This window comes from Lygodium microphyllum, chromosome 1 (genome assembly GCF_053477565.2).
Source record: "Lygodium microphyllum isolate KBCC chromosome 1, Lygodium_microphyllum_v1.1.10, whole genome shotgun sequence".
Taxonomy (NCBI): Eukaryota; Viridiplantae; Streptophyta; class Polypodiopsida; order Schizaeales; family Lygodiaceae; genus Lygodium; species Lygodium microphyllum.
The window spans coordinates 33,101,622-33,125,080 of NC_141135.1; positions in this window are offsets into that span (position 1 = coordinate 33,101,622).

Genomic DNA, 23,459 nt, shown 5'->3' on the forward strand with positions numbered 1-23,459 from the left:
AAGCTTGGGCTGAATACAAGTTCTAGTACATCTCAAAGCAGAGACACTTTTCTTTACTCTAGCCAGTGTGGTAGAGGCGACAGAGGCCATGGCTCTTTTTGAGGTCGAGGAGACACTCGAAATGCTTATGGATAGCATTAGCATAATGCCTGGCATGGCACAAATACACAGGGCCAGCATGGATCCGATGGATTTAGAGGCAAAGGGAGATCACACCATGGTAGAGGTGGTGGATGTGGTTCATGGAAGTCAAATGATCAGTCAAACATAGATAAGGACAGTCATTACTGCGGTAGATATGGACACATTGCAAAGGATTGTTACAAGAAGCAGAGAGATATTAAGGCAAAGGGAAAACATCATGGGCACTATGCATCTTCCAATGGTGCTCATGATGAGCAGGTTGACAGATTGTTTGGCATGTAGCATGTGTCTAAGAATGTATCTAGGTAGAACAAAGATGAGAGATGGTACACTGATTCAGGGGCTTCAAATCATATGACACCCCATGGAGAATGGTTTGATGAGATGGTTGCATGTTCACATGGTTGTGTGTGTACTAGGGATGACACCCAACATGACATTCAACACACTGGAATTGTTCTGTTGTTGATGCCTTGATGGCAAGAAAAAGAGCATGCATGATGTACTACATGTATCTACAATAATCAAGAATATTTTGTTAGTTGGAAAGATGATAGAACACAATCTGCAGGTGAGATTTCATAGAGATGGATGCTTTGTTGAAGAATATGGTAATGGCTGCAAATTGATTGCTAGAGGCCCAAGAGATGGTAGAATGTTTACTCTTGATGTGTCAATTCCAGAATTGAAAGCAACCATGTTTGCACATGATGATAGTGCTATACGAGGATATGGCATAATCGGATTGGCCATGTGAATGTACAAAAGTTGAAATCTATGCAGTAGAAGGAGATTGTGCTTGGATTGCCTAAGTTCCAGTATCATGACTTTGGACATGTATGTGATGGATGCCAGTTTGGAAAGCAGACAATGTTTCCATTTATGAGACATGTATGGAATAGCTCACGACCCTTGCAGTTGGTACATTCAGATATATGGGGTCTATCTCATAATGCTTCGTTTGATGGTGCTTGTTACTATGTATCCTTCATTGATGATTTCAGTAGCAAGTACACTTGGCTTTATATACTCTGATTAGCAGAGATGTTGTTTTTAATGAGTTGGCATTGTGGTATGTTAATCTGGTTGCAATGGCTACTGATGGATCAGTCAACACTAGTAATGCTAAAAATGAGTACATCTATGAGTGGTCCTACAGGTGATGGGTCACCTATTGTAAGTCCTTGGTCAGACGCTTACAGAGTTGTACTCCTAGATCCATTGACACGGATGTGTCAATGGGGGGGAGATTGGATAAGGGAAAAGAATAGATTCTTGAGGATGTAATAGGTCCACTTACAGCAGGTTATGAGTCATCTATTAGTGACAGTTTGGATAGTGAGTAGGGCATTCCATCTATTATGATGCCTCGAGCAAGGCAGAGTCGTTATGTACCGCCTCATGAGAGGCAAGCTCAGAGTGAGCCACAGTTATAGAGATATGAGAGAGTCAGAAAACTATTTGAGAGGTTTACATGCACTGGTTATTCAGCCTGCCATTAAGCATATATGACTAGTGTGACAGGTTACAAAGAACCTACAAAGTTTAATGAAGTAGTTATAGATGATAACTGGTGTGCTGCCATGGATGAGGAGTATGTAGCCCTGGCTGAAAATGAGACATGGGAATTGGTTGAGTTTCCTAAAGGAAAAGTCCCCATTGGCTGCAAATGGGTGTACAAGGCTAAGTGCAAGTCAGATGGTTAGTTAGAATGCTATAAGGCCAGGCTGATCGCAAAAGGGTATGCATATCAATATGGCCTTGACTATGAGGAGACTTTCAGTCCGGTGGATAAAATGGCAACAGTCAGAACTGTCATTACTTTGGCAGCATGCAAAGATTGGAAATTATGGAAAATGGATGTCAAGAATGCTTTCTTGAATGGTGATTTGGTTGAGGAAGCATATATGGAGCAGCCTGAAGGCTATGCTCACCAGGACTTTCCTACACATGTATGTAAGCTGAAAAATGCTTTATATGGACTGAAACAGGCACCTAGAGCATAGAATGCTCGGATCATCGGTTATTTATAGCTACATGGATTTAGATTGGGTTATGCAGATCACAGTCTATTCACGAAGAATACATATCATGGATATGTGTTTCTAGTGGTTTATGTAGATGATCTTATCATCACTCGAGATGATGAAGAGGGCATTGATGAAATTAAATCATGTTTACAGGCTGAATTTAGAGTCAAAGACCTTAGTGAGCTAAAGTATTTTCTTGGGATTGAGGTAGTCTCTATGCCTCAAGGTATATGGCTACTACAGAAGAAGTATTGTAATGACATGTTACAGAAGTATGGTATGGTTGAATGCAAGCCTATGGAGACACCTCTTGATCAGAATGTCAAGTGTGTCTAGATACAGCTACACGCATTGTTGACATTCAATAAGTCAGTGTAGTCAATGACTTAACCACAGTTAGTCTCGATTAGTCATACCTGTGTGTGTAAGTCTCTTTTAGTTAGTATGATGGAAGAATAATGGAAGAAGAACAACAATGAGCTGAGGCTCATCTTCTGCTCCACTCTGTCTCTCTCCCTCTCTTCCAACAAACCAGTGGTTATGCATTTGGTTTGGGCAGTAGTATGATCAGTTGGAGTAGTAAGAAACAACCTACCATTTCTTTGTCTAGCATGGAAGTGAAATACAAGGGTGCATCATTAGCGGCATGCGAAGTTGTTTGGTTGATGAAATTGATGAATGACTTGGGGATATAGTTGGACATCAAAGTCAGATTGCAAAATGTGATAATCTCAGCAGTGTGATGTTAGCTAGCAATCTCGTCTATCATGCTAGATCCAAACATATCGAGGTTCATTACCATTTCATCAGAGAATCGGTACTTGGAAGTAAGATTGCCTTATTGCATGTGAAGACCAAAGACCAAGTAGCAGATATCTTTACCAAATCACTTGGTAAAGAGAAGTTTATCACTTTAGATAGCTACTTGGAGTTTAGCAATTGGTTTGAGCTCGAGGGGAGTGTTCAGACTTCAAGCTCAACTTCTCATATGTATGTGTGTGTGATCGACATTACCTACAACTGTGTCTAGTTGTACTCATGTGTGGGACATTAAATAAGTTAGTGTTGACCTAACCACAATTAGTCATGGTTAGTGGTAACCTAGTTGTACTATCTCTTTCATGTTAGTAAAGATTGGATAATGAAGATGAATAAGATGATCAGATTGCTCACTCTTTGGCTCCACTCTGTCTCTCTTATCTTTGAAAAAGCCTCGTACACCTGCTCAAACTACTCAACAAAGCTGTAGGGGTCATTTTTTGCTTGATGTCCATTGAGTTGCTTGGCAATATCTTTGTTTGGCTCTAGGTATTTGGGGTGACTCTAGTCCAACTAGCAATGATACTACCAAGGCTACTCCACTTTGCTTGACACTCATGTTGTATAGCAATTTCTTCATGAGTAGCTCGCTCAATGTAAGCTCTACTTCTAAGGCTCTCTCCCTATCAACATTTCCTCTACTCTATTTCTACGTGACATGGCTAGGATCTTGTGAACCTCATTGAGCTCGCTCTCCTAGCATGACCTCCGGTCCTATTGCTCCTGGTTATAGCTCCCTATGTGTTAGTGTGATCCTTCCTAGCCTCCTCTCCTCCTCAAGATCGGCTATGATATCAACTCTATAGGTCTTCCATTATGTGTTATCCTTGTCTATTGGTAATAATGTGTGATAAGTCGTCGAATGTCATCTAGGTACCCTACTCCATTAAGGTCAAGGTCAAGGTCGAGATCATTCTCAATTGAACTAGTACCTGCCATGGTGGTTGTCTCTTGACTCACTAGTATTTCTATGAGGTTGACTAGGCTGGCTAAAGATGTGTCTCTAATCTTGTTTAGTCCTTCCTTCCATCAATGGTCTAATGGTTCTATCTTCCCTAGATCTTTGTCTTTGGAATCTTGGGTTAGTCATCCAATTTCAAAGGTTGCACTCCTACTTATGGGTTTGTTGCTTATCTTAATCCCCTTTAATGTGTTCCTTGTTAGTCTAATCAATCTGCAAGTGTACACATACTTACATTCTTGACCAATGCGGCTTGATGTGAGCTATACAAAATCACACTTTCCAAATTTCACATGCACTTAAGTGTCTATGATATAGGGTGCAATGTGTCAAGATTGTGGGAGAGAAGGAAGGAGTCTCGCTTGAAGCTTTCTTGCTTGCACAATGGGGGAAGACACACAAGGGTGGAGGCTGAAAACAGTTTTCCTCTTCTTAGTTGTGTAAGCCAAAAGAACTCTAGTACAAAGAAAATAGAAGAACCCTAGATATGGGTCTCAAAACCAAACTCAACTAACTAAGGTGGCATACTAACTGAGCCACGAACTAGAGTAGATAAGGATAGCTATCATGTAGCTATTATTCAGGGGCGGTGTACCAACCGCATCTGCAACTGACAAGTCGGTGACATAAATACACAACGGTCACCCTGGCGTATCACGAGTGGAGCTCGATATCTCAACACTCCCCCTCGAGCTCAATCCCAATTCCTGCACACCAAGCAGGTCTCTGAACTTGCGCAGCTTCTCTGCGCCCAATGCCTTTGTGAATATGTCAGCTACCTGATCCTCTGTGCTGACATAAACTAGATCAATAAGACCTAGTAAAACCCTCTCTCGCACATAGTGATAATGCACCTCAATGTGCTTTGTTCTAGCATGATAGACTGGGTTATTTGCCAAGTGTATACTACTCATGTTGTCACAATAAATGACAACTGGCCCATCTGTAGACTGATGCATATCATAAAGTAGCTTATGCAACCAAGCTACCTCACATGCAGCCATTGCTGCACCCCTGTACTCAGCCTCTGTGCTCGACAAGGCAACTGTAGGCTGTTTCTTGCTGCTCCAAGTGACTGCAGCACTCCCAAAAGAGAATACATATCCACTGGTAGATCGTCTATCAGAAATACTACCAGCCCAATCAGCATCAGTGTATCCATGCAACTGTATCTGAACCCCAGTCTCATAAAATAGTCCATACTGCAATGTGGACTTCACATACCTAAGTATGCGTCTAGCCGCATCCAAATGCGATTTCCTTGGAGCCTGCATAAACTGACTTACCAATCCAACAGAATAGCTCAAATCTGGCCTGGTAATAGTCATATAAATCAAACTTCCTACTATGCGTCTGTACATAGTAGGGTCTTCTAGAAGCTCACCTGCATCTGTGCTCAGCTTCACATTTTGCTCCAAAGGAACTGAAATAGGCTTACAGCCTGTCATCCCATATTTGGACAGCATGTCCAATCCATACTGCCTCTGCAAGAGCTGTATCCCACTTGGTGATCTAATCACCTCAATGCCCAAGAAATAACGCAGCTCTCCCAAATCCTTCATCTCAAACTTCTGCTTCAATAGCATTTTCACATGAAGGATATCTTCATCACTGTCACCTGTCATAATCAAATCATCAACATAAATGACAAGCAGCATAATACCTTTCTCTGTTTTTCTCACATAAAGTGAGAAATCTGCCTTGGAAATCTGAAAGCCAATAGTGACAAGATACTGTCCTATCTTGTCAGACCATGCTCTAGGTGCTTGCTTCAAGCCATACAAGGCTTTCTTCAACCTGCAAACAAACTCAGGATGAACAGCATGCACATAACCTGGTGGCTGCTCCATATAGACCTCTTCTTGCAAATCACCATGCAAGAAGGCATTCTTTACATCCATCTGATGTAAAGACCATCCCTTTGATGCAGCCATAGCAATGACTGCTCTTACGGTTGCCATCCTTGCAACCGGACTAAATGTTTCTTCATAGTCAATGCCATATGTTTGTGCATACCCCTTGACTACTAATCTTGCCTTGTATCTGTTCACAGAACCATCAGCATTGTGCTTCACCTTATAAACCCACTTACAGCCAATTGCATTCTTACCTTTAGGCAAAGGTACTAACTCCCATGTAGCATTTGCTTCCAAGGCATCCATTTCTTCATCCATGGCTTTCTCCCATTTTTCTTTTCCCATGGCTTGCTCAAAAGATGTGGGTTCTGGTTCCTGTATCACTTTGACCATATATGCATAGTGAATGGCTGTAAATCCATCATATTTCAGCCTATCCACAGGATACCTAGCTCTTGTAGACCTGCGCAAAGTAGGTTCACTCCCAGGTGCTCTCAAAACATCCCTGGTCTTCCTTACTCCAGGTGTAACAATAGAAGGAATACCCAACTCATCATCAATGCTCTGTTCTGAGCCACTGGAATCACCATCCACATAAGAGTGACCTGCATTCACATCAAACATGGGCTGATCAACCTTCTCTTTTCCTTTTCGTGATACCTGCATACCACTATCTGCATTGCTTTGAGAAGATTCTCCTGATCTCAATCTGCCTGTCCATGGCGAAGAATGTGAACCACTGCTAGAGGACGCTCCAGGTCCACTAATATTTTGTGACTGCTGCTGTGAATTCTGTGTAGCATTACCATTTTGTGCATCTTCATCATCAATCACATTTACTGGTTTATACCAGCTACTCATCTCATCAAAAACAACATCTCTGCTCACTGTAAACTTACGAGTAGAAGGGTTATAGCATCTATACCCTTTTTGCTGCAGAGAGTAACCAATAAAGATGCACTTCTCAGCTTTTGGATCCAACTTGGATCTCAGCTCATCTGGCACATGTACATAGGCAATGCAACCAAAAATTTTCAAATGAGAAATATCTGGTTTCCTACCAGTATACCTCTCCTCTGGAGTCATTCCATGTATTGCTGCAGTGGGAGTCCTGTTCATTATGTAGACTGCTGTAGCAACTGCTTCAGCCCAATAAAAATCTGGCAAGTCTTTTTCATTGAGCATGGCACGAGATACCTCTCCAATATGCCTGTTTTTCCTTTCTGCAATTCCATTTTGTTGTGGGGTATAACTGCATGAATATTGCTGCTTTATGCCATGCTCCTGCAAGAACTTTGCAAACTCATTTGAGAGGTACTCTCCCCCTCCATCTGACCTTAGGCATTTTATCTGCAAGCCTGTTTCTTTTTCAACCATAGCTTTAAGAGTTTTGAAATGCCCAAAAACTTCACTTTTCTTTTTCATAAAATACACCCAAACTTTTCTGCTATAGTCATCAATAAAACTGACAAAATAATGACAGCCTCCAAGAGATGCAGCTTTAGTTGTCCACACATCAGAGTGAATTAATTCCAATGGCTTCTCACTCTCTTGAACATGTCTAGGAAATGGTTTCCTTGCCTGTTTTCCAAACTGACAGGCTTCACATACCTTATGCATTTCTGCAACCTTGAATTTGGGCAATCCTGCAACAATATTTTGGGCATGCATTGATTTAAGTCGCTGTACATTAACATGACCAATGCGTTTATGCCAGATATCAATATCTGCAACTACACCGGTCCCATGTGCAAACATTGCTGCACTCAATTCAGACATGTCTGCATCCAATGTAAACATTCTGCCCTTCTTCTTTCCTTTTGCTATCAAGCGACCTTTATTTTTCATATCCTCAACAAAGCATCCATGAGGATTAAATCTGACCTGCAAGCCCTGTTCAACCATTTGACCAACTGAAACCAGATTCTTGGTGATATTCGGGACATGAAATACATCGGACAGGTATTTCTTTTTCCCACCCTGCATAGACAAGGGAATTTTTCCAATCTGCACAATAGGATGTGCAGTATCATCACCAGTCTCCACAAATCCTGGTTTTTCCATTTTCCTTGCATCCTCCATCCATTCTGCATGACCTGTCATGTGGTTTGATGCACCTGAGTCAACATACCATACATCATTGCTTTCTTCTGCACTTGTCATAGAATTGTTCATGTGCTGCACCATGAACAAATGCTCATTTCTGTCATCACCCTGTCTACTAGAAGATGCATAATTCCCTTGTTGCAGTTTTCCATTCATGATGTCATTCTGCTTTTTATAGCAGTCTTTAGCCATATGACCCATTTTACCACAGTAGTAGCATTCAACATTACTGTTTGCATTTTGGCCTCTTTGCCATCCACCACGACCTCTTTGGCTCCCCCTGCCTCTAGAGTTACCACGTCCTCCTCCATAGGACTGGTTTTCTTGAGTTTGCTGCATATTCTGATTTCTGCCACGGCCTCCAAATCGGCCTCCTCTACCTCTGCCTCTACCTCTTCCAGCATTTGAGTAGAAGACAGCTTCTTTTGAAGTTCCTCCTGAAGAAGATGCACCACTATTTCTCTGTTCCTCAGAAATTAGAAGAGCAATCAACTCCTCAAAATCAGGAAATCTTTCACGAACTGAAATGGATGTCCGAAACTGTGCATAATCCTTTCCTAGACCATTCAAGGTCACGGAAACTAAATCATCATCGTCCACTGGCGACCCAATGGAAGCAAGTGCATCTGCAATCTTCTTCACCTTCATGTGGTAGTCGTTGATGCTCATACTTTCTCTTTGCACATTATGCAACTCTTGCTTGAGCTGCATTTTCCTGGCTTGCGTATTTGTGCTATACATTTTTGACAAAGTATCCCATGCCTCCTTTGGCGTACTTGCATCCTGAATATGCACAATCATAGAGTCTGAAATACTGATAGACAGCCAATACATAACTTTCCTGGCTCTCTCATGCCATGTTTTAAATGCCTGCATTTGTTGTTGATTGGGAACATCAGGAAGAACTGGTTCTTCTTCATTTCCTGCAACAAATTCCCAATATCCTTTTCCCATAAGGAAATTCGTCATTCTAAACTTCCATGCCTGGAAGTTGTTCTTGTCAAGCTTTTCAGTGACAATCTGTGAAAGAGAATCAGACGCCATTACAGAATACTGCAAGAAATTCTGTCACTGCAAAAAACACAGCTTCACCCTCACAAGGGCAAATCTGCAAAACTGGCGAAAGTGGTATTTGACCACACAGTCACTTCCTAGTGACGATTTTGCATAAACAGGAACCAAGGATGATTCTGAAACTCCCAATGTCTCTGCGCACAAGCATACGATGCAATTTCTACAGTAACTTTTCACCGACCTGTAGAACAGTGGTCGCACAGCATAAAACTGAGCCTTTTCTTGAGTGCGTGCAGAAAACTTCCGTCTGCAAAACAGGCCCCGAAATGGCCTCAAATCAAAAAAACAAGGTCGCCAAGGGCTAAAGCCCTGTCCCGCAGCATATACTGCCCTCTTGCTTCACCGCGAAGGGCGTCTCAACCTGAGACAATGCACTCCTGCAATTTCCGGTTGTGCTACCTGCAGAGATCTGCTCCCAAAACAGGAAATGAAAGCAACACTGCTCCTCTTACCAGACCACCGCGAGCTTGGCTTGCTTTCTTGAGCTCCTTACCACGAACAAGGCTCTGATACCATGTCAAGATTGTGGGAGAGAAGGAAGGAGTCTCGCTTGAAGCTTTCTTGCTTGCACAATGGGGGAAGACACACAAGGGTGGAGGCTGAAAACAGTTTTCCTCTTCTTAGTTGTGTAAGCCAAAAGAACTCTAGTACAAAGAAAATAGAAGAACCCTAGATATGGGTCTCAAAACCAAACTCAACTAACTAAGGTGGCATACTAACTGAGCCACGAACTAGAGTAGATAAGGATAGCTATCATGTAGCTATTATTCAGGGGCGGTGTACCAACCGCATCTGCAACTGACAAGTCGGTGACATAAATACACAACGGTCACCCTGGCGTATCACGAGTGGAGCTCGATATCTCAACACAATGAAATCAATCACATCCACACATTTAGCAATTAGTTTCATGCAGTTTTAGCTCTTTTGCATAAATCATGATTACTTCTAACAATTGTTTTTAGGTCCTTCATGGGTTTTGATAGGTGGTCTAATAGGTGATCAGCCTAGATAGTTAAATTTAGTCTCTATCAGGGGTAAGTGGCCAATGATTGGTAACTTCAATGTAATGAAAGAGACCTAACTAGCCTAACTAAGGGAGAGAAGAGAGAGAAGGACTGCAAAAGAAGAAGAAGAGGAGAGAGAAAGAGAGGGAGAAGAGAGAGAAAGAGAGGAAAGGGAGGAGGAGGAGGAGGAGGAGGAGGAAGAAGAAGAAGAAGAAGAAGAAGAAGAAGAAGAAGAAGAAGAAGAAGAAGAAAAGAAGAAGAAGAAGAAGAAGAAGAAGAAGAAGAAGAAGGAGAAGCCATGAAAGCTTGTGAAGGTGAAAAGAGGGATTCTTAATAATTCTGTGATACCTCAAAATACCTTCTTACACCTTATATACTGTCAATGTGACTTGTATGTTCCCATGCCATGTTCCCGTGATCCCCGCTCATTACATTCAATCACTCCTAGATTGTTAGGTTAAAGTTCAGGAAATAATCAGCTCTATGGTCTCATCTATAGGTTTGGGTCCCAACATGGATTTCTCAGTATGATGGGACCTAAAATGTGCCGGCACTGGCTATGACACTAGTTATTTGATAAATGTCCTTTGTAGTGGACCCTTCTTTCATCCATCACTCGATGACATCTCACTACCAGATGGATCTTCTATTGTTTCTAGTTCGGTAGAGGATAAATGAGCCCTCTCACTTTGAGGTGACTCAGGGTAAGCATCCACTATTACACAATTGGCACCTCTACCTAGAATCACTCAACCAGTGGGTATATCAACTTGGTAGGCTGTTCATAAGATCCATGGCCGACTTAGCAAAACTCGATAGCTAGGATGTCCTGCAAACCTTATCACCCTAAAGTCCAGATAGCATTCCATGCTCGCAACTATAACATGGCCTTTAGTGATGCAACCTTGTGGTTGTATTAGATTGTCATCCACCATCCTAAGAAGTGTGGAGCTATCTTTTTGAATTTTGAGACCTAGCCTCTCCATCAAGTTTGAACTCATGATATTGACGAAGGATCCAGTGTCCACGATAGCACGCTCTATTAATATTCCATCCACGTATGCTGAAACCCTAGGGCAATACTTTTAAGCATGATCGAATCAATCTTCTTCCACTTGTGCTAAGCCCAAAGGTTCTACGATATACCCAATACACATGATTTTCTTAAATTCCTTGTGTACTCTTGGAGAAATTTTAATCAATTGCAAGAGGTTCATGTCTGGTTTAACTTTGCAAAGAGAACTTGCTAGATCAAAGTTGTGGTAGTTAGCCAAAGTTCTCTTCTCGCGCCAAACCATTCTCTCCTTTGGTCTTTGGACAGACTTTAGTGCCTTTTTTTTTACTTTTTCCTTCTAATTTCTTGGCAATCCTTTATCCTTCTCCGGATCAACTTTACTATCAACAGGCCTTAGAGGTCCACCTTCCATATTAAGATTCAAAACTTTCTTTCCCCTAGCATCTTGCTTAGGGTTTTCCTCGATAGGTTTTACAGTTCCTTTGTCACCCTCTTTAATATTTTGACATCTTGTTACGGCTTGTAGATTAGAAGTTTCAGCATCATTGACACATACAACCTCAATAAGGCTGACTCCACTGCCATGAGGCAACTCCTCTACAATAGCCTTTCCTCGCTATAGTATTTGTCTTGGTCCCTCATCTTGATGGAGATTATTCCCTTGTGTGAGATGGTTAATTGGACCTGGCAGTTTTTTCCCTTGTTGAGAGAGAACTAATATTACTCCAACAGGTAGCAGCTAAGTGGCCAAACTTTCCACAAATATCGCATTTGACATTCGGACAATTCCTAGGGAAATGTTGGCCACCACACCACTTATAGCTCAATCTTGAGGGGGCACCCTCTTCACGGCATTGGCTCCCTATCAAATTCTGCTGCTTCTTAAGAAAATTGACATCCAGATCTATTTGTCTATATTGTTCAGAAATCATATCGGTGTAGTGCTTCATCATGTCCTTAACTTCACCAAGGACATTAGAGGCACTCAACTCATAGCCGCAATCATCTGTTTATCGTTCCATCAGTAGGACTTGGTCGCAATCTACTGGGACAACATTAGGATTTGTTATTTGACCTCCACCATGTAGTGGGCCCGTCTGACTAGCCATTGGCATAGTCATGCTATTGGGAGGAGCTAGTAACATAGGCAGATTCGACATGGTACTCCCTCTGCCATTTGCATTTGACATGGGGTCCCCTTGACTCCCATTGGTTAGTGCCAAATTATCACCATTCCAATTTATCCTTGCTGTGTAAGCTGCTTGCAAGCATGACTCTACTCCTTTTTCTTGGGTGATAGCAATGTCAATGTCGGCCAAGGCGACACTACTGAGTTGCACACCTGGATATTGAAATCCAATCCATGTAGAAAATATTGCAACTGTGCAGCCGGTGGAATGGGGATATAGTATTCAGTTTGCAAAGAACTTGCTTTAGCTTCTTGGCATAGGCTTGGACATTCTCTTTTGGCTCTTGGTGTGTTACATTCAAGACACGCAACCAATACTATCCACCTCTCTCAGGAGCAAAGTCTCTACGGAAGGCCGTGAAGAATTGGTCAGTGCTAGTTATGGTTATGGCCTCTAGACCGTGATACCATACTGCTACCCTTCCTTTTAACATCATATTGAAGAACATCATCAGGTGCCCTTTGTCGTGGATTCGATAGTTGAACATGAGCTTTTGAAACTCCTTAATATGGAGTTCTCCATCTTCTTCTGCTAACCCATGGAAGATGAGAAAAGGTACTCTTAGTGCTGGTAAATTCGGTGTCCCTGCTGGAATTGCGATGGTTTCTGCCATAGCTACAACTAGATTGACAACAGGAGTTTGTGTAGGTAAAACTATACCCCCACTTGAAGTGGGTTGATTGACTAGAAGTGGGGAAGTACTAAGACTCCCATTTACGCTTAAAGGGCTACTTATAACACTCACGTTATTAGAACAACTGTTACTTATGCGTAGTGGGCTACTTCTTTGAGGGGAATAATGCCTTACAATCTCCAACCGCCTTCTAGCCCTCTCAGCATGTTTTCTGCTTTTTGTATTTCGGCTTGACGGTTCTTATTAGAGGACATAAATCAACTATTTGGTCCCTAGAAACCCTAGATTCTGAATCACCACTTATTGGCGGCTCCCGCCAGATGCACCATTGATGGGACCTAAAATGGGCCGGCACTGGCTATGGCATTATCCGGACCCCATGCACAAAATTGACAACCCCACCACACGACCTTGCGAGCTAGGAGCATCTGTAATACATTGATGAACACTAGATAGACTTAATTATGCATTTGTAGCTGATATGTAGTCCATCGTTTACCTTCCCTTCTCCTTAGAGGGAAATCCCATAGCATATAGACATAGTGCCTCGTCACACAAACGTGAAGCTCCCCTCGACTAATTGCTACAGCTCCACTACGACTCTCGTATACCTCGGGGATTGGCCCCAAGATGCATCGCTCCAACATATAAAACATAATGCACAAACTCCACTCTTTTCTTGTTTTGTATGATCCATGAATATATAAATCCTCACCAAACAGTCCCAAGGAAAACGTACAATTGACCTACAGCAAAGGCTCCTTTCCACTCAACGTATAAGTCATATCCTAGGAAGCCAATTGCTATGCAATCCAAGGCTGATACCATGCCATGTGTCATGCATAGTGCATATAATCCTAGTGCACAAACAATATTGATCAAATCACTATGATGTGGGAAAAATAGCTCTTTCATGATTTTCACTAAACGTATGCTTCAATATATGGAGACTAGCACCGATTTCTCGTGCTACTAGCCCCTTAAACTCAATTATCACAATTCTAAATGAAATGCATAATCAAATATTTCAAAGATTCAAAACCTCTCAGCCCTCTTAATCTCTTAACATCACCCTTTCCCTCTAATGTTTAGATTATGTTGCGTTGCATAGGTGTAGGATATTATTTTGTATGTATTTTTCGTATAAAAAGGAAAAAACATGAACTATAATGCATAAACAAAGCCAAAATGAAGCCAAAATTCATGCCTTAGCTTTGTTATATAGCCACAACCATGAATCATAAATTTTTAGATTTTTATAATACGAAAATCCTATTTTTTCCCAATTTTAGCTATTTATCTCTATATATTTGTGCATAAAAATAGATTTTTTTAACTTTATGACTATGGATTGATTATGACAGGTGAAAGATGTTTTGTCTTAGAATTTTATCCCATGCCCATCTATTTTTTCCACCCAAAACCAATAAAACCTTCATTTTTACACTAAAAATACACTTTTCAAGCTATAATTTAATTATTGTGACTATTTATTATTATGGATATGCATTTTTTTAATGCACAGCCCTCAATCATAATGAAAATAAGATCCAAATAAATTTTTGTTCCATATGAATTCCATTCCAACCATCAAACATCAACAAGAAGCAAATTTCCTTTGTAAAAATGAGGCATACCACTTATTTGTGTGTTTTACGGGTTTTGTAATTAATTTTTTTGGGTTGCCAATGGATCAACCAGTTGCAAATCTTCAATGCTGAACATCTCCCCTCAGCCTCATCTTGATCTTGGAGCAATCTGGTTCATGTCGGGCAAGTATCCTTCAACCGGTCTTCATTCTTCTTGTTGTGCATGAACTGTCCCTTAAGGGGAGAGAGAGCGAGGAGAGAGAAAAACTGATTTTCATTCTCTTTGCTCAGTGCATCAATTCTTGATCAGATTCTATCGATGGAGAGCAAAGGTTGGGAGCATCTCAAGCCCAAGAGGATTCTTTTCATCTCTCTCGATTAGAAAATGATGATTAATTGGAGATTTTGGAGGCGATGAAAAACTAACGCCCCCCCTCTCCCCCCCCCCCCCCGCCCCCCCCCCCCCCCCTTTGTTGTTTCAATTTTAGTTATTAAGCTCTTTGTTAAGAGCTTTAAGCTTTAAACCGAATACCTAGTTCATGCTTCTTGGTTTTACACTATTGCAAGTGGTTTTTTCGGTTTTGAGGGGCCAAACTACGTCAGAATTGAGATCCATATAGACAGGTGGCTTCGTGACGTTGAAATCTACTATTGTGGGCCTCGTCTCACTCTTCTTGGCTTCCTGATCCGGTAGTTGCTTTATAACGCTAACCTTTGCGGGGATTAAATGGGGGGTCAAACAACCTCCGATTGACGAACTGAGACTTGTGTTGGATTCTTGATGTCGAAATGCATCTAGGTAAACTATAGATCAGCCATCTACCACCGTTTGATTTTTCATGAAAATTGGCTCTTTGATGCCTCTTGGGCACTACCATTTGACTGTCCGGCATCCAATTTGAGGTCTGAAAATTTCTAGCAGTCCGTCTTGGAGTCCCCCACTGTTTGATATCTCGCGGAGTCTCATTTGACATGCCGAGAAATTATGAAAACTCCCCAACTATCGCTAAGTGGGTCTTTAAGGCACTTTTGGGGCTTTTCTGCTTAAAATTGTACTGATCGCAGTTGCTGCCTTTGACGAAGTCTATTTTTCCCTTGAAATTTGGATTTTTGGCTACTTTTTAGCACTTCTCGGCATAAAAAATCATTTGTCAACATTACATCCTATGCCTCCATCAATGAGGGTGTCAATCATATGTTCTTTTCTAACTGTTAACTTAACCCTCAATTAAGTTGTTGAAATAGGTTTCTCATCTTCACAGCCAAGTTCAATAATCGTGATAGCATGAAGGGAATTTGGCAGTAGTGCCATCGGGGGGTTCATATAGTGGGTGCACTAGCGAAGAATCCATCTTGACTATTCCATCGAGAAGTAACACTAGGGGTTTCATAGGTTTAGAGTCAATTATAACATGCTCAATTGTTTGCCCATCAGTATCTATAGTTAATCATTTGTAGGTCTTGTTCTAGGTCTAGGTATGAGGTTTCATCTCTTGACTCACAATCAATGTAGGTGCTCTCGATATCTCCTATATCAAAGAATTCCTTATTGGTGGTTGCTTCTTCATCATTGCTTTTGTTTTCCTTTCAATGAGGGCCCAATTATACAGTAGGTTCAAGTCATGGACCTTAGTCCACTTGCACTATTAGGCTAACAAGTTGCTCGAGCAATTTTAGGTTTACGCCCTAGTCATCATGTAGTTGTTCCCTCATGAACTCCAAAATCTTTATTAGTTCCAACTTATTTGTGGACACGTGGAAGGACATACAAGGAGTTGGCCAAAAGTTTCCTACTATCATGGAAATTGGGACTATCAATAAAGTTTGGCCTAGGATTCTACTCAATTTCCCTTATCTCCCCTTCATATTGTCCATCTTAGTTGGTTGCCTATAATCATCTGCATCCTCATAACATGCACCTATTGATGATCATTAAGAGATATTTGAGGTCTCCAAAATGCCCTATAAGAGATCTTAGAGAGAAGAAAAAATGAAATAAATATCATTTTGTGGTTTTTTTCCAAAAAGTTTATAATTTGATAAGTAAACATATCTAAAATCATTAATTTTTTATTATCATAATATTCTCATGTCTTACATCTAACCTAAAAATCTGGATCTCCATAAAGGTGACAATCATTGACCTAATGAAGATCCTACCTTCTCTTCATAAAAGTGAAAGTGAATATTCAATTTGAATTTTTGGATATTTGATTATCTTCATCCATCCTCATTCTTCTCTTTCTTTCTCTTTCTGACTAGTTTCTTCCTCATTCTTCTTCTTTTTTGATTTCTCATGCCTTTTCCATGTGAAGCTTCATATCACATTCTTAAAATGGATCAATCATCCAACAACCTTTGTAGTAGTAAAAGATCTCTTTATCATCTTCACATTGAGTAGACAGTGAGAGTATGAATCAATCAAAGAAAGAAAAGAATCCAATATTTTTTCACAATCCATGAAACATATGTTTAGATTTTAAAGAAAGAAAAATCTTGATCTTTGGTTGGATGAAAGGTTATACCCAGAAGATCCCATTAAAAAGTACCACTCATCCTTTCTATAACAACTTTGTTTTGAGAAACATGGATCCTTGAGGAAGGTTTAGTTGTGGAGGATGAAAGTCAATGTCAATAGACATGATGATTGAGACTAGCTAGACACACTAATTATTACTCAAGTAAATTAGGCTCCAAAATATATTATCTTGGACTCATACACACAATCTTGAGTAGAGAGAGACAAGAGTGAAAGTACAAAGTACAATAGAATTCATATTCAAATGATTGTCAAACAATTACACTCTTTTATAATTGCAAGATGGTACAACTTTTCTCCACTATGCCTATGGGATTGAAAAAAATTCTCCTAAGCTATTTCATGTCCCTTGCCCTACTGCTCCATATAAAGAGATTGTCTTAGGAGTGTGATTGCATTAATCTCAACACCCCTCCTCAATCACAACTATAAAAAGTATTGAGTATATAAAGGCTATCATGAGTAGAACCTTACTAAGTGTAGGCATGGAAGAACCAACCATATAAAGCTAGAGGCTATCACAAGGCCTCATTAAGTGTGTAGTGGATATAGTGTATAGGTTACATGAGGGTTACAAAGATTATGATTATAGCATTAATGCATGTACATATGAGGCTTTAAAAAATTAGTCTGAATAGTGGGAATAAAAGGAATGATGAGGCTTGTCCTTCTGCTCTTGAGTATCTTATTCTTCTTCTTCATGGTCTTCTTCTCCTTTAGCAATTGCTAGGTAGGCCTTCTATGATCTTTTCTTGGCATAACAAAATTTTTCAATAATGTGTCATGTTCTTTTGCAGAAGTCACAAACAATGTCTTTCTTCCATTTGTACTTGTTATTAACATAGAGAACATGTTCTTCCTTTGAAGTGCTTGCTTCTTCTTTACCTTTGACATTTTCTCTTCTTCTATTAGTGATTCTTTGATGTCTACGAGCTTTGGATTCAGCATTATCAAATTTTGGAGAAAGACTCTTGTGTAAGACTCCAATGCATATGTCTTCTTCCATTTTTAAGTTAATCCCTATGAATTGAGTTAGCATACTTTGCATATAATTAAGGTGAGCTGCAAGAGATGTATTAACCTTAATACCCAACATGAAAAACTCAATCACTAATCCATATTTTGAAGATTTAGATTAGGCACCAAACAATGTGTCCAATTGTTCCCAAGTGGCATGAGATGTATCATATGTGTCTACATGGTGGATATAACTATCATCAAGCTCAAGCTTGATGAGTGCTTGGGCTTTGTCATCATTCTTTTGCCATACTGTTGTAAGGGCAACATCTCTAGGTTTCTTCTCTTGGCTACTAGTTGTTGACCAAAGGCCCTTCTTCATTAAGATCAAGTTGATCCTTGTTTGCCAAGTGTGGTAGCATGTTCCTTTGAAGCAGCATGATAGTGAATCTATAATATCCCCTGCTCAACTGCCACATAAGAAACCCCCCTTTTTTTTAAATAATGGAAAAATTTTAATCTTCTCCCCCTGTTGTTGCGGAGAGGTGGCAAAGGGGAAAGAAGATGACGTGGAAAGATGTCGACGACGTGGATGAGGAAGCCGTCGATGGTGATGTCGCAGTTGCAAACGAAAACTCCTTCTCCTTCCCTCTCCCTCTTCCTCCTCTTCACTCTCTCTCCCTCTTCTTCTTATCCTTTCCTTCTCCTTCTCTCCTCACTGCCCGAACTGGATGGCAACTAGGGAGGGAGGCGGTTTGTTCGGAGGGCCCAAGCAGGGTCCCGCAGCATCTAGTAAATGGGGGGTGACTATGGTCAAAGGCCCAGGTGGCCCTGCGCAGCGATGACCGGGGGGGAGGGACGTAAGGAAGGCTGGGTGGAAGAGCGGCACATCGGACCAGAGGTTGCCATTGTAGTAGGTCACAGGGGGGGGAACTCCAATCGGACGGCCAGGGAGGGTGGTACAATGACTGACGGGGAATTAGCTACAGTCAAGAGCCCAGGGGGGGATGGCAGTCACTGTAGACAGAGGGAGGATGACCTTCAATGGAGGCCGAAGGCCCTGTGCGAAAGCTAACGGGGGGGAGGGTTGCAACCTATAGCCTCTCTGTTTACTACGAAGAGGAGGGGAGAAGCCTCCCCTTATATAGGGGAGCAGAGGAGGTAGGTGGCATGGCCACCTCCCACCTGGAGGTTGCATGCCTCCCCTGCACCATCTCTCCCTCTCTCTCTCCCCGACATGCTATCGGTGGGGAGTAAAAAATTTTAAACTAATGATTAAAAAAATTCTTTTTCTTTTAAAATTTCAAGGGAAGGTTTCTATGGCCCGCTACATTCTCTCCCCCTTAGAGGAATTGAGATGTCCTCATCTCGAGAGGACCTGGGGGTATTGTTGGTTGCGTCCATCCAGGTGGCATCCTCTTCGGGATAGTCTTTCCACTGGACGAGGTATTCTCTCAAGGTCATTGACCTCAAATGCCTCTCCCTGACATCTAGGACTCCATCAGGCCGCACCTCAAGGACTCCTTGGCTAGGCATTACAATTTGTTGATCATCAAGTACATGATTCGGATTAGGTAAATACTTTTTCAATAGGCTAACGTGGAATACATTATGAACCTTTAGGGTTGCGGGTAGCTGTAGTCTGTAAGCATTAGGTCCTAGGCACTTAGTGATCTTATAAGGTCCACAATACCTTGGACTTAGCTTCTTGTACTCTCCCAAGGACAGTGAACTCTTTTTAAGGCGTATACGGATGAAGACCATATCATCTTCAATGAAGGATTCGTCTTGCCATTTCAAGTCCGCTTAAGCCTTCTATCTATCCTTGGCGGCTTGGATGTCTTGTCTTATTGATTTGATTTGATCATTCATGTCTTCCAACATCTACTTTGAAGCTTCTACCCTCAAGGTTGGATCCGAGAAGCTCAAAGGAGTATGACAATCGTGCCCATACAATGCTTGAAAAGGGGTCATTGGAATACTTTGTTGGTAAGAAGCATTGTAGGCAAACTCAACGAGTGGCAAATATTGAATCACCTTTTTGGGTTCACGACAGCAGTATGCCCTAAGCATATCTTCAATGACTTGGTTGGCTCATTCCATTTGACCATCAGTTTGGGGATGATAAGCTGTTCTGAAACAGAGTTGAGTCCCAATAGCGTGGAAGATAGCCCTCCAGAAGTGTGATGTGAAGAGAGAGTCTCGATCACTAATGATTCTTATAGGTAACCCATGCAGTTTGAATATTTCCTTGATGAATAATCTTGCGATGTTTGAGGCTTTATAGTTTGTCTTGACAGGGATGAGATGTGCAACCTTGGTGAGCATATCTACTACAATCATAATAGAGTTGTATCCTCCCTGAACTTGGGGTAGGCCAACAACAAAGTCCATACTAATGAATTTCCATTTCATTTGGGGAATGTCAAGTGGTTGTAATTTCCCCGGCATTTTGACATGTTCTTTCTTAATGTGTTGACAAGACAAACATTCCATGACATATTTGTGGATGTCACCCTTGAGCCTATCCCAATAATAGCTCTTCGTGTGACTGCATTAAGGGTCTTGGCATAACCAGGATGTCCTAAGAAAGGGGAGTCATGGGCTTCCCAAAGTATCTTCTACTTGAGATTTTGGCTTGTAGGGATACATAATCTTGTCCTAAAGTAGACAAGTCCACTATTGACAGAGAATTCTTGATACTTCATTTTTAGCTTCGGGTGTTGATCCTTGATGGGGATCTCCCTTAGCAATTTTTGATAGACTAGGTCATGACATGCCTTTTCTCTAGCTAGCTCAAGAATTGGGTTGTTTGGCATTGATACCTTTGTGGCTAGTGACCTTGTTGTTGATGGATCTTGCAAAATAAGAGAGTTTAGAAATGCCTTGTGACTGAGTGCATCAGCAACTACATTCTCTTTTCCAAGCCTGTATTTGATTTCAAAATCATATTCTTCCAGTACTTCGATCCATCGGCGTTGCCTCATGTTAAGATCATTCTGGGTGAAGATCCATTTAAGGCTCTTGTGGTCTGTCACTAAGGAAAATTTGTTACCCAGAAAGTAATGTCTCCAAAGTTTGAGAGCATGGATGATAGTTAACAGCTCCAGATCATGGGTAGCATAATTCCTTTCATGGCTCTTCAGTTTCCTTGAAGAATATGCTACGGGATGACCTTCTTGCATAAGCACACATCCTAAGGCAAGTGTTCTAGCATCAACTACCACTTCAAACTCCTTACTAAGATCAAGAAGTTTCAGGATAGGTGCTGATACTAAGCTTTGCTTTAGCTTGTCAAAGCTGGTCTGTTTAGCAGGTGACCATACAATTACTACTTTCTTCTTTAGTAGATTAGTCAGAGGCGCTGCAATCAAAGCATAATCTTTGATGAAGATCCTGTACCATCCTTTCAATCCAAGAAAGCTACGTATTTCTTTAATAGAAGTTGGTGTTGGCCATTCCAGAACGTCTTTGATCTTGGCTGGATCTATTGAAATTCCTTCTACTGATACAATGAATCCCAGATATTCAATCTATCGCTTGAAAAAGGAACACTTCTTCTTCTTGGCATAAAGCTTGTGTGCTCTCATAGTTTCAAGAACAATGTGAAGCTGGGGTTCATGATCTTTTTTCTGTTTAGAGTAGACTAGGGTATCGTCAAAGAAGACGAGTACAAAGTCATCAAGATAGGGCCTAAAGATATCCTGCATTAACCTGTTGAAGGTAGCAGGAGCATTTGCCAGCCTGAATGACATCACTAGAAATTCAAAGTGTCCATCCTTGTGCTAAATGCAGTCTTCGGGATATCTTCTTCCTTGATCCTTATTTGATAATATCCAGATCTGAGATCTATCTTAGAGAATATCTTTGCACGACGGTCAAGTAGTTCATCTATTCTTGGAATGGGGTATTTATTTTTGATGGTTGATTGATTCAACCCTATGTAGTCAATGCATACCCAAAGTGTTCCATCTTTCTTCTTTTGAAATAGCACTAGAGCTCCCCATGGTGAATTGCTAGGATGAATGTAGCCTTGGTCTAACAGTTGCTTGAGTTTCTCTTTCAGTTCAATGGATTCCGGGATGGACATTCTATACAACCTCTTTGTGACTGGTGCAGCTCCTGGTGCCAGCTTGATTTCGTGGTCGACTTCCCTTTGAGGAGAAAGTTTTGTCAGCTCCTTAGGAAATATGTCTGCGTATTCCTTTAACCATGAAGGTTCTTCCCCAGATTCTTGATTCTGATCTAGCTTATTCAGTTTAATCAGATAGATAGGTAGGCCCTTTCTAACTCCTTTTATAATCCGTGTTGCTTTTGCCAGCTGTATTTTTGTCTTACCAGCCTCTCCTTGAGTCGTAACTAGTTCCCCTTCAGAATTTCAAAAGGAGACCTGGCCCTTTCCACAGTGGATATGGGCATCATTGGGTATTCGCCAATCCATTCCAAGCAAACATTCGTGGACACCTAGGTTCATTACCCTAAATCTCACCGAAGTCAACTTCCCACCTGGTAGGAATTTCACCTTAGCAGTTTGCTAAGTACAAGAGACCTCACGACCATTTGCCAATTCCACAAGTAGGTGTGTCTATTGTGGCTATCCCTAGCCTTTTTGCATAGATCGGTGAAATGAAGGAATGTGTACTACCACAATCAATTAGGGTTTTGAAGCTTTTACCTTCATAATCCGATGGAGTTTGGATCACCGAGAATTGGCGATTCGGACCCTTCTTGTGAAGAGCGGCATGAATTGTTGCCCTCTCAATGTCAGCATCCATGGATGGATCTTATTCGTTGCCCAGCTCCTTGTTGGAAACATTGGAGGTTCTCCCTCTGGCCATAACTGTGGCTCCTTGGCCATGCATGGCTCCTTGGAATTGCCCTTGGCGATGTCCTCTGCTAAGCTTGGGACACTGCCTCTTGAAGTGTCCGGCTCGTTGAAATGGAAGCAACGTAGATTGCGGTCATTACCTTGTGTAGGAGCAAAGTTGTTGACATCATTGGTCCTAGCTTTCTTCCTTTGTCCTTGATTCTCACCCTGCGCTCTCTTAGTCTGAGCCCTATACATTCCCTTGTTCTGATCCCTGTAAGGCCAAGTCCTGTTGTTCCTTGGCTTGGTCTGCACCTCCTGTATTATTGGTGTAGCTCGAATGAGTGCGTCTTGTACATCCATTGGGCACATTGATTCCAAGCGGGTGTTTATGGGGGGATTTAACCCAACACAAAACTTTGACTCCTGTTGTGTCATATCCATTGGAGGCGCGTACTTTTGGAGAGAAACAAACTTTGAATAATATGCATCAAGGGATAGTCCAAGCTGCTTCAATTCATAGAATTCGTTCATCTTCTGTGTGCGGTAGGCAGGTGGCAGATACCTCCCTCACATAGCTTCCTTAAGCTTCTCCCAAGTGACTGTCCCTTCCGAGATTTCTTGGTCTCTACACCACTGTTTCCACCAAAGTCTTGCTTTACCTGTAAGCTTAAGTTTGGTGAGCATGGCTTGGTTAGCAGGTGCAATTCCTGCTGCCTCAAAATAGTCCT